Source organism: Marmota flaviventris, chromosome 1 (genome assembly GCF_047511675.1).
Source record: "Marmota flaviventris isolate mMarFla1 chromosome 1, mMarFla1.hap1, whole genome shotgun sequence".
Lineage (NCBI taxonomy): Eukaryota > Metazoa > Chordata > Mammalia > Rodentia > Sciuridae > Marmota > Marmota flaviventris.
Genome location: NC_092498.1, coordinates 30083512 through 30101585, shown reverse-complemented (window position 1 = coordinate 30101585; position 18074 = coordinate 30083512). Strand labels below are relative to the sequence as shown.

Sequence of the window (18074 nt, the reverse complement as noted above, 5' to 3'; positions counted from 1 at the left end):
TGGGACAAAACTCCTTTGGCTTTTGTTTTTCGTCAACAGATTGAAATCCAGACACTCTGAATATCAGAAAAAGATTAAGTCTTTATAACTAAATATTTTTGCCTATTGAAGCACCTACAAAAAAGAAGACAAAAAATGAGACAACTTCTAGATATATGTAGATACACTTTTGGAGTTTTAAAGCCAATCTTTAGTTGCTAATGAGCTCTTATGAAATCAGATGTCTGACCCTTAGACTGGTGATGTTTCAGCCAGATGTGCATATTTTTTTTTTTTTTTGAGAGAGAGAGAGAATTTTAATATTTATTTTTAATTTTCGGCAGACACAACATCTTTATTTATATGTGGTGCTAAGGATCAAACCCAGGCCGAACGAGTGCGCTACCACATCCCCACATCCCCAGCCCAGATGTGCATATTTTTGAGTAGGTCAATTTAGACTCTAGATTAAGATTAAAGAGTCTAAGCAAGTCTTGCTTATCACTTGAACTTGGATTACAGCTGCCTGGCATTGCAGTCTCTGCTTTGTTACTGAAAAAGACTAGCTGGTAGTTTTTTTGGAATTCTGAATTCATAGATCTTAATTGCTTAGGCCTGACTCTAAGCTAAAACCTGTATATCTGCTATGGGTATTTGGCCTCAGTATGAGCTTTGCTGAACTGAAATAGGCACAGGCTCATGAACACAACTTAGACTCTGGGAATGTTGCAGATTTAGGACACACCTCTGTGGGCCTTAAACTATGAAAAACATTAGTGGATGCCAGCTGGACTGTCTGGGTCATATCCAAATGCCCACAGGAAAGGGCTTTTTCTCTGATGGGACAATCTGAAATTGGGCTGCTGATCAACTTTATTTCTGATGCAGTGTGGCCAATACATTCCTAATTTCTTATTCTTGAGCAAAGTTACAAGTTGCAGGAAGATATATCACAAGGAGCATGACTCCTCTACCTACCCCAGACAGCCTAGATTCTGGACTCCCTCTAGGGAATGTCTCATTCCTACTGACTTATGTTCAGGTTTCCTCATTAGCTGCAATTTACAAGAACAGACTCATAACCTGACTCTACTTCCCTTGCCTTTTTTCCTGAGGCATATACTTTAGTGAGGCAATCTGATTATTAAATGCAGCTTTCCCCGAAAGGGACTGATTTTTTTTTTTCCTACTCATTAGATAATTGGTCAGAGAACACTGGGGAAGGGGGTGATTATGTAAATCCATTATGAAAAGTTTTGAAAATTCAATTGTTCATCCTGTCCAATTCCTGAACTTGTTGAAATGTGTCTTTCTGATCAAATTACACAGGCACATACACACACACTCTCTGTCTCTTTGTCTCTCTGTGTCTCTCTCTCTCTCTCACACACACACACACACACACACAGACATTTGCAATGATGGGAATTAAACTCAGAGCCCCCCACATGCTAGGCAAGCGCTCTACCACTGAGCTACACAAATAGTCCTTTTTTCTAATTTAAGTGAAAGATCATTTCACAATCATAGGCTTATGTGATGATAGCAATAGTTGTCTACTGAGAAGTAACTATAGCCTTCAACTTAAGGAAAGTGAGAATCTGGAGATACTTTATTATTTTCCTATCCCTCACTGCTATTCTATTGATTCAGTCTAAAAAAAAAGAATGAAACATGCTATTACAAAAGAGAATTCAGAAGAAAGTGAACTTATCCTAAAGGCATTTTATAATACTTTTAATTGTATTATAAATGAAATATATAATTTCTAATGTTCTTTGTGTTTCAAGTCAAGCATTAAGTGTCTGGAAAACATTGTGGCCCATTGCCATGTCTGCAAAGTATCTTCCTGTGATGAATAATTTATACTTTAGAGTAATGCCTTCCCCAAATGGTTGGTCAAAAGCTGTTCTAATAAAAAAAAAAAAAAAAAAGGTATTTCTCCTTTAAATTCCTTGTACAAAAGCTACTGAACAAAAACTTAATGTTAGGTAAAGAAAGAGATGCAAGTTGAAAGAAAAATACTCACAATCCATGGAGGCAATGTTGCTTTAAAAGAACATGAATTAAACAGCTAAGACATTTAAAAATAATTTATAATATGATTGCATTTGCAATGTAAGGTGTTTTAATTCACTGATTTTGTAAAAAAAAAAAAATCAATCAGATTTCTTTAAAGGGATTATATTCCTCCATTATATTCCCAATATATTTGTATTTACCCAACAACTCTTACATCCTTCTCTGATAAGAGCAATTCAATTGTTCTGGAGAAACTCTCCCACCACAATCATGACATGGTTTAGAAGGATTGGTTACATTGAGGGTGGGGGGAATTAATTCAATGAAAAAAGGATACTTTTTTCAACAAATGGTGTTGAAACAACTAGACATCCGCATACAGAAAAAAAAGAAAAAAAAAAAAACAAACATTCCCTGGGGCTAGGAGTATAGCTCAGTGGTACAGCATTGCCTAGTTTTATGCTAGGCCCACAAACTAACAAAAAACATTCCATCTTTGACCTAGCTTCTCAGGACTCACCCTTCTCTCATGAACAGAGAAGGAAAAAAAATTCCTTCATCTTCTCATATCAAGCTTACAGAAACTATCTTGCACCTAAACAATAATGCCTTCTCTATTTTTTCCTGTTACAATAAAAGTACATCAGTTGCAAAGCAAAGGCACATCTGCTATAAATCCCTTCCTTTTCAAGAACTTTTCCTTCCTTTTCAAAAATAATGTTCTTTCTTTACCTTAACCTATTCCTAAGCTACTCCCTAGAATCCAGAGGATGATAAAGGCCTAAATCACCATTCATTGGCAAACATGTTCTATTATTTTCTATCTTTAGAAACTCCTCCCTTAAAAGATGATGTTCTCAAAAACATTTGGTCAATTGTATATCCCAATGGGAAAAAAAAAAAAAAAAAGATACTTTTTAACCCTACCTAAAACCCCCAAACCAATGTCAAATTCCAAATGCATTGCATATCTACATGTGAAAAGTAAAACAATACTACTTTTGGAAGAAAACACAGAGGACTATATCTTCAAGACCATAAGGTAAGTAAAGAGACCTTACACAAAGAAAAATCCTCTTAGAGATTTTCAGGAGTGTATATCTCATTAAGGAGCATGATAAAAGAAATTGGAACTCAAGTGTAAATCAGTATAGACACTTTGGAAAACTATTTGGCAGTACCAAATTAAGCACACACAAATCCTACCATCTGGCAATTTCACTCTTAGGTATACATCCCACAGGTATTTGTACATATATGTGTTTTTAAAAAGGTGCAAGAATATTCACAGGAGCATTATTGCTATATGAAAAAAACTGAACCAAATCCAAATATTTATCAATAGTAAAATGGATACATTGTGGTATATTCACAAATTGAAACAGTATTCAGCAATAAGAATAAATTGTGACTACATGCAACAATATGGAGAAATACATTTTGAGTAAAAAACAATAAACACATTAGCATATATTATGATTCAATTTATATAAAGAATAACAACAATAAAGGAAAAGCTATATTGTTGAAGTCAGTTACTTTTGAGAGGCATAATTTTGACCTCATGAGGGATGGGATGCATGAAGGAGGCTTCTGTAGTACTAGTTATACTCTTTCTATACCCCTAGGTATCTATCTACATAAATACTACACGCACATATATACACTGATGACTGCACATATATACACTGATGACTGTCACAAAGAATGAAACTGTCATTTACTGGTAAATGGATAGAACTGGAGAACATAATGCTAAGTGAAATAAGTCAGACTCAGAAAGTCAAGGGTCAAATGTTTTCTCTCATATGTGGAAGCTAGACTAAAGTAACTGAAAAAAAGGGTTGGTATGGGAATCCCATGAAAATAGATAGGAAATCGGTGGAGTAAAGAAAAGGTATAGAGGAGGGAGTGGGAAAGGAAAAGAGAGAAATGATATAATGAAACTGACCAAATTATGCTATGGTCATATGTATATTTATGAATATACCATAGTGAATTTTACCTTTATGCGTATCTATAAAGCAGCAATTAGAAAACTACAAGTAAGTACAAGGAAGAGAGAGGGAAGAAGGAAGGGAAAAAGTAGTGGGGACTAAAGTGGAGTAAACTGTATTACATGCACCTATGATTACGTCCAAATGGATCCCAATGTTATGTGTACCTATAATAATGCACTAATAAAAACATAATTTTAAAAACGATTGTTTTAAAAATATTTATTTTTTAGTCAGACACAATATCTTTATTTATTTATTTTTATGTGGTGCTGAGGATCGAACCCAGGGCCTCGCATGTTCTAGGCGAGTGCTCTACCGCTGAGTCACAAACCCAACCCCTTAAAAACGATTTTTAAAAATGACCTGGCAACAAGGCACAAATACTTGAAATGAAAAATCTAAGTCATTATAACTTTCATAACAAGTACATAAAACTCAAGTCTTTGGAAGTGAAAATTAAAAAAAAAAAAAAGGGAAGAGAATGGGTCTCCAAAGGATCTAAGTGTTCCAATTAAGATACTTATTAATTAAGCACATCTACACAAAAACTTAAATCTATAAAACCCTCAGATATCAAATCAGGACTAAGTTCCTGATCTTTCTAGGAGAATATGAAAGAAGCTATGATATAGCTACAAATTATGACATAAAAATCATCTAAAAGCAAGACACATGCCAAAATATTACTATGACTATAAGGAAACAACACAGTCAATGACAATAATTAATAATTCATATGCCTCAAGAATATTAACTTATATTTAATTATTTTCCAAAATAATACATAAACTTAGGAACTATAATTTATGCCAAGGAAAATATGTTGCAAACAAACAAAATAAAACACATAGTAACTTTAAATCCAAATCAGAGAGAGGCATAGAACATACCAATTTAGGAATAAGAAGCAGAGTAATTAAGTGTTAAAAGACAATGTGGCAGGCAGACTATACTAAAGCCACATGATTTTCAGATGCTCTTCTCAGAAGAAATATATACATACTCTTCTCGGCAGTTAAAATAAATTCATGCACCAATATTTACCTACCACCTATCATATGCCAGGCATTGTTCTAAGGGTAGGAGAATATAGCAGGAACAAAATAAACTAAAACTGTTGGACTCATATAATTTATACTCTATGTTCAATAACATAAGGTGTTATTTTTAAAAATAATAAAACCAGGAAGGGGAGGGAATGTTGGCATGTTGTAATGTTTTAAAAGGTAATTAGGGAAGGTCTTACCAAGGTGACATCTGAGAAAGAGCTAAAGGAGGGGAAGTAAGGAACCATGTAGTATCTAGGGGAAAGAGTATTCCAGGTATAAGGAATACCCAGTGTACAGAGAGAAGCATACTCTACGTGTTCAAGGAAAACAGGCCAAGTATGCAGTATATAGACTGAGGAAGGAAGTAGTAAGTACAAAATCAAGAGAACTAATGGGAGGAGACGATATGTTTAGGTAGGTTTTTTGAAGGTCACTGTAAATCACTACACTAGATGAAAAGGAAAGCCACTGGAGGCTTTTATCAAAGAAATGAAATGACCTGACTTTTATTTAACAGGATCACCCTGACTGGTTGTCGAGAAGAAAGGGGGGTGTGGGAAAGCCAAGAAGACGACCAGTTAGGAATTGGCTGCACTGATCCAAATAAAGGATAGTAGACTGAATTAAGAACGTAGCAATATCAAGAACTATGTAATGTTTTGAACAGCCAACAATAAAAAAAAAAAAAAAAAAAAAAAAAAAAAGAACGTAGCAATAGAGGTGGTGAATACTTCATCCAATTCTGGATGTATTCTGAAGGTAAGAGCAGACAGAATTTGCTGACGGATAGGAAAAATGAGTAAAAGAAAAGGAAAAGTTAAGAGGCCAGGCACAGTGATGTACATCTATAATCCCCATCCTCAGGAGGATGAGGCAGGAGGATGACGAATTCAAAGCCAGACTCAGCAACTTAGCGAGGCCCTAAAAACCTCAGTGACACTCTGTCTCTAAATAAAATACAAAAAAGGGCTGCATATTAACAAACCTCAGTTATTAAGTGCCCCTGAGTTCAATCCTCGGTATAAAAAAAAAAAAAAAATAGCTCCCAGATACTTGGTCTGAGACCCTGGAAGGATGGAGTTATCACTGCTGAAAGGGAAAGATTGTAGGAGGTAAGGTTTGAATGGGAGGAGAGATCTGCTAATTTTTGAGAGACCTATTAGATATTAGATAGGCAAAAGAATAGACAAGACTGAAACTGAAGTGACAGGTCTGGGCTAGATACACAATTCAGAAATATAATTGTACTGTATAGATTTCTAATTTTAAAGTGCTGAAATTTTTCTCCAGGTATTAATTATTCAATGCATACATGTTAAATAGGAAACAAAAATGAGGAATCAGGAATCCAATTAAGGAGTCAGAAGTATATGCAAACTACATCAAGGAATGAAAGGAATTGATAAGGAAGGTGGTAAGAAGCATCATGCAAAAAAATCAAATATTTATATAATTTTCAGGTTGCAAACTGGCACACTGACATCATCAAATGTGCTACATTTTACATTTAAACTGGCCCCTGATGTGTAGCTGATGTCATCATATAGGTCTAAAGGCAAAAATTCCAAATAGAGTGTTTTGCTTGTTTTTGGTACTGGAGACTGAACCCAGAGGCACTTCACTATTCAACTACATCCATCCCAGTTCTTTTTATTTTTTGAGACAGTCTTGTTATGTTGCTCTGGCTTCCTTCATACGAGAGAATCTCCTGCCTCAACCTCCCAAGTGGCTGGGGTTATAAAAACTCTCTTTTAAACATATTCTGAATAGAAGGTGGATGAAAGAACCCTTAAGTAATTGAACTTGTACCGTGTTTTTTCCCTTCAATTCATCCTAGACATTATGATACATTTATCTTTCTATGTCCATATAACTTTGTTTTTATCTTTTCAAATGGGTTAAGATTTGGAATTATAGTTAATTTCATCCATTTTTTAAATTTCCCCACCTCTCCAGGATTTCTCCATTAGAGTTTCTCATCTAAAGCAAAAAACACAGAAAAATGACTTCTCATTTCTTAAAATTCTCTCAGTGGTTGTATATAACTATTACCATTCTAGAGACATAGGGGAGAAATAATTTCACAAATAGATAACAGCAACAACAGCAGCAGCTGTTACCTTTTTAGTAATGAAAACACTCAGGTCCCACCCAGACATAACTGAATTTAGAATCTTTGGAGGTGGGACCCAGCACTCTGCATATTAACAAGCCCTCCAAACGATTCTAAAATATGCTACACTTTGAGAACCTCTGGCTTATAGCAGTAAGGCTCAATTTCCTCAAGGAATGTCAAATGAAAAAGGTTACTAGACTATAAAATTCTTGAAAACTTAAACTTATTATTCTACATTTTCTCTTGCCTTATACATTTGACATTTAACCCATACAGAGTTTTTGAGTAGTTAAAAAATCAGAAATAATCCCTCCCTCTTAAACTCCCTATTTCTTCTCATTTTATGAAATCAAGTTATAAGTTAAACCTTTATTGTCTCTTCTTAGTGCTATTTTATAGAAAAAGTAATGACTTTCTAATCAGAATTTACAACTTTTAAAGTAAATCTGCTGATGTCAAGTTACATTTCAAATATAGGTAAAACGTGGCCACACTGGTCACACAGCAAACACACCCCTTCACAAAAGTAGAAAAATCACTTTCTAGAAATAGAAAAATATTTTGAAACCACAGATGCTTTATTTATTGTCAATAATGCATGCCCTTCTCATTCTTTGCTCTGTATATTAAATATGGAAGAATAGAACCATAACACTGATAGAGTGCTATCCAGCTATGTAAGGACATGCCATGCCATGACATGCCAGTGTCATTTCCCCCACTGTCCTATCAGTACAATACTGTTCCTAAACTAATCTCAAGACTATTCACAATAACTCCTTCATTCATGTAATGTGGCAAGTTTTCTGATCAACATTTATCTTCCTGGTTATATTCCATACAACTTCAAAAGTGCCAAAGAGTGGAGAAAGCCAGAGAACAGTTTGTTGATTCTTTGTGTCCCAAGCTGAAACCATTTTAATTGTATTCTAATTTTATTTCCCAAGGGGTCCCAGGTAAAGTACAAGTAACATACAGGTAATAGGTGAGGGGAAAATAAATATTGTGGAAGGCAGTGTAGAACACATGGAAACAATACTTGTTTAAGATCCTTTCAGTTTGACTTAATTCCAGCCTTCACTTGCCATCATTTTATAACAGAGATAGAAGCCAAAATATCATATTCTGTCTCATATTGTTGACATTTAGTGCTTATTTTAAAATACAAACTCCTTGAGAATAAGAAGCGTATGTTTTTGTTTTTTTAATATTTATTCTTTAGTTTCAATTGGACACAATATCTTTATTGTACATTTATGTGGTGCTGAGGATCGAACCAGTGCCCCATGCATGATAGGTGAGCGCTCCACCACTGAGCCACAACCCCAGACCCAGAAGTATGTTTTAAACATCTCAGTATTCACCTGCATTATTTTTACGCAGGTATTTAATGAATATTTATTTAACTAATACTGAAACAGATTTTAATATCCCAGAAAAAACTTCTTGCCAAGACCAACATTTGCCAATTCACAGCTTATCTCTTCATTTGTTTTAGTCAACTTTTTTCCTGATGTGACTAAAAGACCTCACCAGAACAATTGTAAAGGAGAAGTTTATTTAGGGGCTCACTGTTTCAGAGCTCTCAGTCGATACTCAGCTCCATTTCTAGGGGCTCAAGGTAAGGCTGAACATCATGGTGGAAGAGTAAGAGTAGGTGGAGGGAAGCAGCATACTTAATGATCAGGAAGCAGAGATAGAGAGAGACTCCACTCACCAGATACAAATATATATCCCAAATGCATACCCCAATGACCCACCTCCTCCAGCCACACCCTACCTACCTTCAGTTACCACTCAGTTAATGCCATCATAACTCAATGATTTCTCCTCTGAACATTCTTGCAAAGTCTCACACATAAACTTTGGGGGACAATTCACATTCAAACCATATAAAGATAAACTTTCATTACTTCTAGATCTCACCCCCAACTGCATTTTTCCTATCACACTTTTATCAAAGGACAAATCTGATCTTGTCCAATTCTATTTTAAAATCTTTCAAAGGCTCACAGAAAAACTCCTTGCCAAGACCAACATTCGTTAATTCACAGCTCATCTCTTAAGTAACTCAGCCCTACCACTGAACTAAAGCTCTTGGAATGTTCTCCCCCACCCGTAACTCCTCCCCAATACACAAAACTCCTGCAGATTATTCAGGACTCAGTTTAAGTCATTTTTCTATCATGTTCCCTGATCATAGCTCTCCAACCCTCAACTAAGTTAAATATTCTATCCAACTTGATAGTACTTTCAACTTACTAACTAAATCTGCAGTTGTTTATCTGCTTCCCCAGTTACAAGATAAACTTCTTGAGGATAAGTATCACATACTCAGTTTTATAACCGCATAACCAAATCACAGTTTCTAGCACATGAAATACTTTTAATGAACATTATTTACTGAACACAATAATAAAGTCCTGTGTTCCCAACATTACTTTCCAATTTAAGACTATTATTATATTTTCCTGGCTGCTTACAAATAATTTTTTTAAGTATAGCAGCCCAATAGGGTAAAAGAAAACATTTCTAGGGTCCTATTCTGAAGTCACATTTATTATGATACAAAAGTAAAGTCAGCATTATATTTTTCAAAGAACAGAAAAAAATATTTTACAAGAACTTTTTATTCTGGGGGCTGGGAGGAAAGCTCCTTTCCTGAGAGATTACAGTCACCAAACTTGGTATGATCCTAAGTTAAAACAAGCAATAGCAGAGATGATGAAAGAAGAAATAGAAAGAAGCTGCCATTCAGCCTAAAATGTCATATTGGGACCACAAGGTAACAAGCTTGGATGACTAAACAGAAAGACAAATGAGCCTGAATTCCTGATAGCATTGTGGATCCACCACACAGTCCTGGACACTCGATCTTTAATGTCTCATTACTTGAGGGAAATATCCCCCAATTTGATTTTGTGGTGCTAAAGATGAACCCAAGTCTAGACCAGTGCTTTAGCAATGCGCTATACCCCTCAACCCCTTTTCTGTGTTTTGAGAAGGGGTCTTATGTTGCTCAGGTCTGTCTTAAACACCCAGGCTCAATGATTCTCCTGCATCAATCTCCAGAGCAGCTGGAACTATAAGTGCATATCACAGCTCTCCCTAATTTTTTTTTTTGGGGGGGGGGGGTGCGTGGGAGCAGTTTGGGAGGCTGAGGCAAGAGGATCAAAAGTTCAAAGCCAACCTCAGCAAGACCCTGTCTCAAAAATAAAAGGTCTCAGTGGTCAACCATCCCTGAGTTCACAGTTCACCCTAATTTTTTTTTGGGGGGGAGGCATACTAGGGATTTAACTCGGGGCACTCAACCACTAAGCCAAATCCCCGGCCCTATTTTATATTTTATTTAGAGACAGGGTCTCACTGAGTTGCTTAGCACTTCGCTTTTGCAGAGCTGGCTTTGAACTCTCAATCCTCCAGCCTCAGCCTCCAGAGACACTGGGATGACTGGCATGTACCACCATGTCCAGCCCTAATTTGTTTATATATATAACTCATTTTTTAAATTTCTGTAACTGTTGCATATGATTCCTATTTAACAGCAAAGATAATACAAAGTTAGAAAAAAATTCAGCAAACAGTTTGTATAACAATAGATAGGAGAGAAGATTCTTAACACAGGAACATTAGAAGTCATAGGAAGGATGTTGTAAATTGATCATATGAAATGCTTTGCTAAAGAAAAATTCATGGTAAATAATACAAACTAAGACCAAAAAAAAGATTGACAAAACATGTTTGCAATAAGAATTATATCCATAACAAATATATCAAAGAGCACCACAATTTGGTAAGGAAAAAATGAGAAAAGATATGAATAAGCAATTCATAGAACTAAAAAACAAAATGAAACTACAGGGCTGGGTGCTGTAATAGACACGTTATCCCAGCAGTTTGGGAGGCTGAGGCAAGAGGAGCAAAAGTTCAAAGCCAAACTCAGCAACTTAGCAAGACCCTGTCTCAAAATTAAAAATAAAAGGTTTCAGATGCTACAGAACAAACTACCCCATATTTAGAGTCTTGAAACAACACCATGTTATTTCTTACAACTCTGTAAGTTGATTTGAAGTTTCTTTGTTGATTTCATTTCTGGCTTCTCTGCTGGTGCATTCAGCTAAGGGTCAGCTGAACTAGTAGATCCAAGAAAACTCACTTTAATGTCAGCTGGTTGTTGGCTGGGTATCATGGTTCTCCTGTAAGAGACCTCTTATCCTTCTATAGGCTAGACTAGCTTTCTTGCTAGCAGTTGTAGGAAAGCACTCTTTGAAGCTTCTTAAGGATTTGGCTCCAGAACTCAAAGATTACTTCTGGATGGAAGAAGCAGTAAAGGGACATTGCAAAGAGAAATATATACTAGGATGGGAGACATTTTATTTTTATATATATATATATATATATATATATATATATATATATATATATCGTGTGTGTGTGTGTGTATACATATATATACATATATACATACACATACACATACATACATACACCACCACAGTTAGGTGGCAGAAAGTTGTCTGGATGTATGTGTGTGTACATACTCACACACACTGAAATAACTATATAACTGTTAAAAAGAATGCTTTATGTATTCACATGAAAGTTTTTCAAGATATGATAAGTAAACAAAACAGAACCCGAGGTACAGAATATTTAACATTACCATTTGTGTGTGAAAAAATCATGTACATATGTTATCACATCCATGTATGCTTGTAATTCCTCAAAATTTATTTTAAGATTAACTACTGAGGCATGCAAAAAAGTTAGCATGCTGGCTGATGATGCAGGGCAGGGAGGCCCTGTAAGGACGATTAGCACAGATAAGGACAATTAGGGTTATGTGGGGATAGGGAGTTGTACAGAGTTATGGGTCTAGGGAGAGGTTGTAGATTCATAAAAAGGTATAGGCCCATTGGCAGTCCATGATGTACAATGATGAGGCAGATGTAGGAGAATGGTAACACAGTCATGGTTTGGATACGAGAAATTCTCTATAAGCTCCTACGTTAATGCAGGATTATTCAGAAGTAAAATGATTAAATTATGAGAGCTGTAGCCTATTGGTCCATCCAAGTTTGAATGGACCAACTGAGTGGCAATGTATGCAGGAGGGACATGGATGGAGGAGATGGGTCACTGCAGGTATACCTTGAAAGGTTCAGCTTCTCTATGGCCCTACCCATTTCTCTCTCTGATTCCTGGCTGCTGTGAATGGACAAGTGCTCCTCCACCATGCCCTTCTGCCATGATGTTCCACTTCACCTTGGGCCTACAGCAATGGACTTGGCCAACGACAGACTACACCTCTGGAACTGTGAGCCAAAATAAACTTTCCCTCCTCTAAACTGTTCTTGTCACAGTGATGAGAACGTAACTAACACATACACATTGAGCAAATAACAACTGGGCACATGATAAATATATTTAGGCAAAATCCAAGTTAAGTTTCTTACTACCACAGAAAGAATTTATAAACATGAAGAGGGGCAAGGTTAGAAAGAATCTTGGGTATCACACTGGAATTGAAACTACAAAAACAAACTAATGATTTTATAATATATACACATAGGCATAGAAATAATTAAGTACAAGTACATATACAACTTATTTATATATATATATATATATACATATGTATACAAACCATACACTTGTATCCTAATTTTATTCATGAAGAACACGTGATAGCAACGACTCCCCAATAGCAATGAGCACACTATGCCCCAAATCTTTGCTTTAAATATGACCCTTTACAAAAACAAAAGTCAAAAACAAGGCTCCTTGAAGAAATGGCTGCTTCTAGGACCAGAACAAGCAAAGCACAAGATGAACCAGGAACAACTTGTTCTGCCAGAAAGTACTAAGAAAATGCACAATGAATAAGATAGGAGCATTATAAATAAGCATGGAAGCCAGTTTGATGGGGGCTCCCCCTGGCTAAATAGGGGACAAATTAAATAGCAAAGTAAATAATAATGGTAACAAATCACAACACATTGAATAAAGTCAAAATTCATGAGTCTTTTTATGCATTTAATTAACAGAAAAGAAAAGTGCCTTATAATATCAATTGTACATGTAGAAGAAATAATGGAAATAAATAATGGCAATCATCGTAAAACTGGTTAATTCGTATGGGAATCATCAATAACACTAAGGCTAATGAGAAGAGGTTTGATTAAGATACTGGCACAGTGATGGACAATATCTCTACAAATACTTATCAATTACAAAGGGAAAAAAATATTATCTTGTTAACATCACTACTAGTGACATGGTTTGGACACTGCATGCTTCTAGATGCAATGCATCAAGAAGGGCACAGCACAATTTGTATGGTATTTCTAACCAGGAAAGCATCACCTGATTGGGGTCATGAGGAAACATTACACAGATCTAGAATAAAGATCATTCTACAGAATGCAGGCCCTGTATTTTATAAAATGGCCAAAGACATGAAAGACCAGGGAAAACTGAGGCTCAAGAAATTTAAAGAGATATGACAACTAAATAGAAAATGCCTTTCTGTTGAGTTGTATTTTGGTTATACAACATAGCGCCTTGTTTTTAAGAAGTATACGCTGGCCTGCTTAAGGTTGATAAGATACACATTTGCAACATGCTCCAAAGGTTTTGGGAAAGACTGATAATCCAGGCACATATGCATGTATTATGGAGACAGGGCAGGCAATGGAAGAAATGCAGCAAAATATTAACAATGGAAGAAATTTGGGTGAAGAGATTCTTTGCAGCAGTTCTTTATACTATGTACCATTTAAAATTTGAAATTATTTCAAACTGATGTTTTAAAAATCTGAAATAAAAATATGATATAGAAAATTCGATGGTACAGCAAATATGAATCAGTCATTGTCTGAAGCCAGGAAACAGAATGAAAATTTTGGCTTAATATGCTTATTTACATGCCTTCTTTTACCATACTTGATGCATTAAAAAGGAAGACAATGTTTTTATGCCTACTTGGAAAACTAAGAGCATCTCAATGTTTTAAATGAACATTTTCTTCCTGAATTTTAAATGGGCATTTTACAGCTCAATGAGGAAAAGAATCCTGATTTGTTCATCAGTGTAATCTCAGTCAGCAACTAAGAAATTTATGATATACTCATAATTCCTTGAATAGGAAGTCTACCACAAATATTATTCCAGACAGCAAAATACAGTGACTTAAAAATATCAAGGATTTTGCTCCACTGAAAAGGCGAGACTGTTTATATCAAGTTAAAATTACACACACACACACACACACACACACATACACACACACACGTCAAACTAAGAATAGAAAAATATCAAGCATTTTCTTTCTTAGGAACTTGAGAAGTATTAATTATCTGCTCTATACCCCTAAAAACAGCAAACTGTTAATAGTTTTTGGTTAAAAAAATTGGAATAAGACGTTTAGTATACCAATGAGACTTCTGGAGATAGTGGAAGACCATGTTAAAAAAAAAAGAGTCTGGAAAAATTAGTAGAATTAACTGTATCAAACTGCTGATAAACCACATATCCTACTGATAACAAATAAGTAAAATCATTTTCGAATTTGAAGGAATACATTGTCTTTACAGAAATCAAAACTCTCCCAGGCATTTAGATAGTTAGCCAAATTAAACTCTGAATTTTAAAATCTGAACATATGTCACATGATTTTCCTAGAGAATAAACACATTTTAGTACATTTTATAGGCTCTTGGTTCCATTGTTGAACTTGAAAAAAAATTATGCATGGCTGAAGATCTATGTTATAGTTACACATAATGAACTTAAGAAGTATGTCTTTCCAAAGGTTTAAACAATAACTGAAAATTACATTTTGATATGTAATTATCTGTTTTAGAACATAAGAGATAATAATACTTTACGAAATTAGGATTTGTCAATTTGAAGCAACATCAGAAAATTAAGAACTGTTACAAATCTATTAAAACTTCTTCCCCCTAAGGAGTGTAAGTCAAATCATTTCTAGCATATTACAAGTAAAAAAACATTCAGCAATACTATAAGCCAAAATCTGTATGGCTTTCAAAAGAAGATAAAATATTTTTAGGACTATTCCAAAAATAAAATAAAATAAATAAAAATTATCAGTACTGGCAAAAATTAAGCACTCAATGGGAGACATATGTTTATTCTTATAGAAAGGATGCAAAACAACCCTGTAAAAAGGTGAAGTGTCTTAAAAATCTATTAGAGAAATCTATAAAGACAGTTGGATAAAGTCAGCATAATATATCTACACTGGTAAATCAACTAAGGAAAGAAATCTTGACATAACACAGAGCCTTGCACATGTAGAGGTGTTCAATAATGGTTTACTGAAATGAAGTGAGCATGAAAAAAAAATTTTTTTTAATCTGGAAAAGCAAAAAAAAAAAAAAAAAAAGAAGGCAGTCTGAGGTTGTCTGAAAAATAAAGTAAGAGTACAAAAATCACTGTTCCCTAAGCAAGTCACTTTGAAAAAGAAAATACCTAAGCATTTTTAGAATGATGCATGGAAACTCCCTTCAGCTGGTCTCTAATAATGACTGAGCCTACTCTCAAATTCTTTCTGGAAATGTATCATGTATAAAGTCTAACTGAAATAACTATTTTAAAATTTAACTTAAATGAATGCTGTGTGTATCACCAAAGAAGGAAAAATTACCAAAAGCAGCAAGGAACCTTTTCTACTCTCCATTCAGTAAGAATCAGATGAACTCAATTCATAATTCTTCCATCTACTGTATTTATATATATATGAAAATCAGCAGAACTTTTACCTACAAGTAGGTTGTAAATACACACGTTTCACTTTCACAAGTCTGAGTGTATGTATATATATATATATATATATATATATATATATATATATATATATCTCTACAAAGTGAAGAGGAAAGACAATCAACTCTCTCAAAAGTGGGCAGTGCCTTAAGAATACAAAAGGGTGGGGCTTGGGTTGTGGCTCAGGGTAGAGCGCTTGCCTCACATGTGCCAGACCCTGGGTTTGATCCTCAGCACCACATAAAAGTAAATGAATAAAATAAGGATATTGTGTCCAACTACAACTAAAAAATAAGTATTAAAAAAATACAAAAGGTTGGCTAAAAACCTTATCTCCCATGTCTAAGCAGCTACCTGTGGTAGTCCTTGCATAGGAGAGTCTGCATGATTTTAGAGCTCTTTGGTATTGTAAACAGAAAATCCTCAGAGACATGAAGGGAAAAACAAGTGAAATATGAAAATATGGTCCTATCTTTCCCACCCTATCCCAAGGATAAGAAGAATCAATAGACATTAGTTTATTCAAGATTTCACAAAGTTATTGCCCATCAGCTCACTATGACACCCATTTTTTTTCTTATTTAAAAACTGATCATTTTTACAGAACACAAAAGCCACACCCTTAATAATACACTCAACTCTGAACAGTGCTTGGCTTCTATGACAAGTAAATGTACATTTCCAGAGAGATAGCTGAGGCTACGTCTCCTGAGCCTATTTCAAACTAAAATCTGTTAAGTGTAAGTTACAGGTCAAATAGCCCCAAACCAACTGCTGAGAAGAGGTTGAGGAGAAAAACATTAAATACATCTATTTCTCTTAATGAAATAACGTTTCAAGAAACCCATCACCAAAGCTACTGGACTACTAATTTAGAGAATAACAACATTGAATCTGCAAGGCACAGAGTAATATTATTCTTAAATTATTATTTTATTTCTATGGTGCTTTGAAAAGTAGTAAATTCATGAAGGCATATGAGACCTACTCTCTAATCATGGACAGTATTAAAATTATATTTTTATCTAATTTCTGGAAAGTTCTGCAGTATCAGCTTAAGAAAGCAAACCAAGGGGCTGTGGTTGTGGCTCAGTGGTAGATCACTCACTCGCCTAGCACCAGTGAGGCACTGGGTTTGATCCTCGGCACCACACAAAAATAAAATAAAGATACTGTGTCCACCTACAAGGAAAAAATAATTTTAAAAATGCAATAAAAATTTTAAAAAAGAAAGCAATTAAATTTTAATGAGAAAAAAGGTCTAGTAAAAAAATCTGAAAATAAACATTAAAGACATTCATAGTTAACTTTTTTTGACTAAGGGGAGGAAGGTAGGCACCAAGGTGTGCAACATCTGCAAGTGGTCAAGGTCGGTTCCTTGGAAATTAATACCTTATAAAATATAATCTGACATGATCTTTAAAAACCATATTTTAACCACCGTATGTCTCCATTAACAAAGAAAAAGCTTTTAATACAAGGATTTTTCACATCATACACATTCACTCTTGCAAACTAAGAACTACATGTAAATCAAAACACTTAAAATTATCTAAAGTTATCCAAAACATACTACTTGGAGCCTCAGGGTTTTGTTTTCATATTCTTTCTCGGATCTTAGTTGTAATGCAGTTTGGGAATGGGTCTTCATTTCAATATAAGACTGTTCAATAAGCCATCCCATGTAAATAGAGCTTGAGAGACTAATTCTCAAAACCACCTCAGGAGATGCTTAATAACACTCCAGCTCCAATTTCCTTCGACTCAAACAGCAACATACAGAAAACAGTGCACACACATAGTTAGGAAAGGAGAGGAGTAAGGGTACACAAAAGCGCCCCATTCTTTTGTTTTGGTGGCAAAAGCAGCAAAACTAAAGATTTACCGAAGCCATCCACACCTATCCCCACCCATTAGAGCCCTGCAGACCCTATCATCCATCAGCTCCTCAAGACACTAGCCAGAGCCTGAGGTTGGTAAAACTCATGGTTTTCCACGTTTCAAAGATGGACTAGGGAGGCTGTGTCTGGGGGTACTGATAGAAAGAGAGGGCACAAATCCTTTGAGGACAGAGGGACAAGGCGATGCATCTAGATGGGGAGGATGGGACGCGTCACA

At 35.1% G+C, this 18074-nt stretch overlaps 1 protein-coding gene across 4 annotated transcripts in view; it reads right to left on the bottom strand.

Moving 5' to 3' along the window:
- Ankib1 (ankyrin repeat and IBR domain containing 1) overlaps positions 1–18074 on the bottom strand; it is a 127050-nt gene that overhangs the window by 108257 nt on the left and 719 nt on the right. The window lies entirely within an intron of this gene.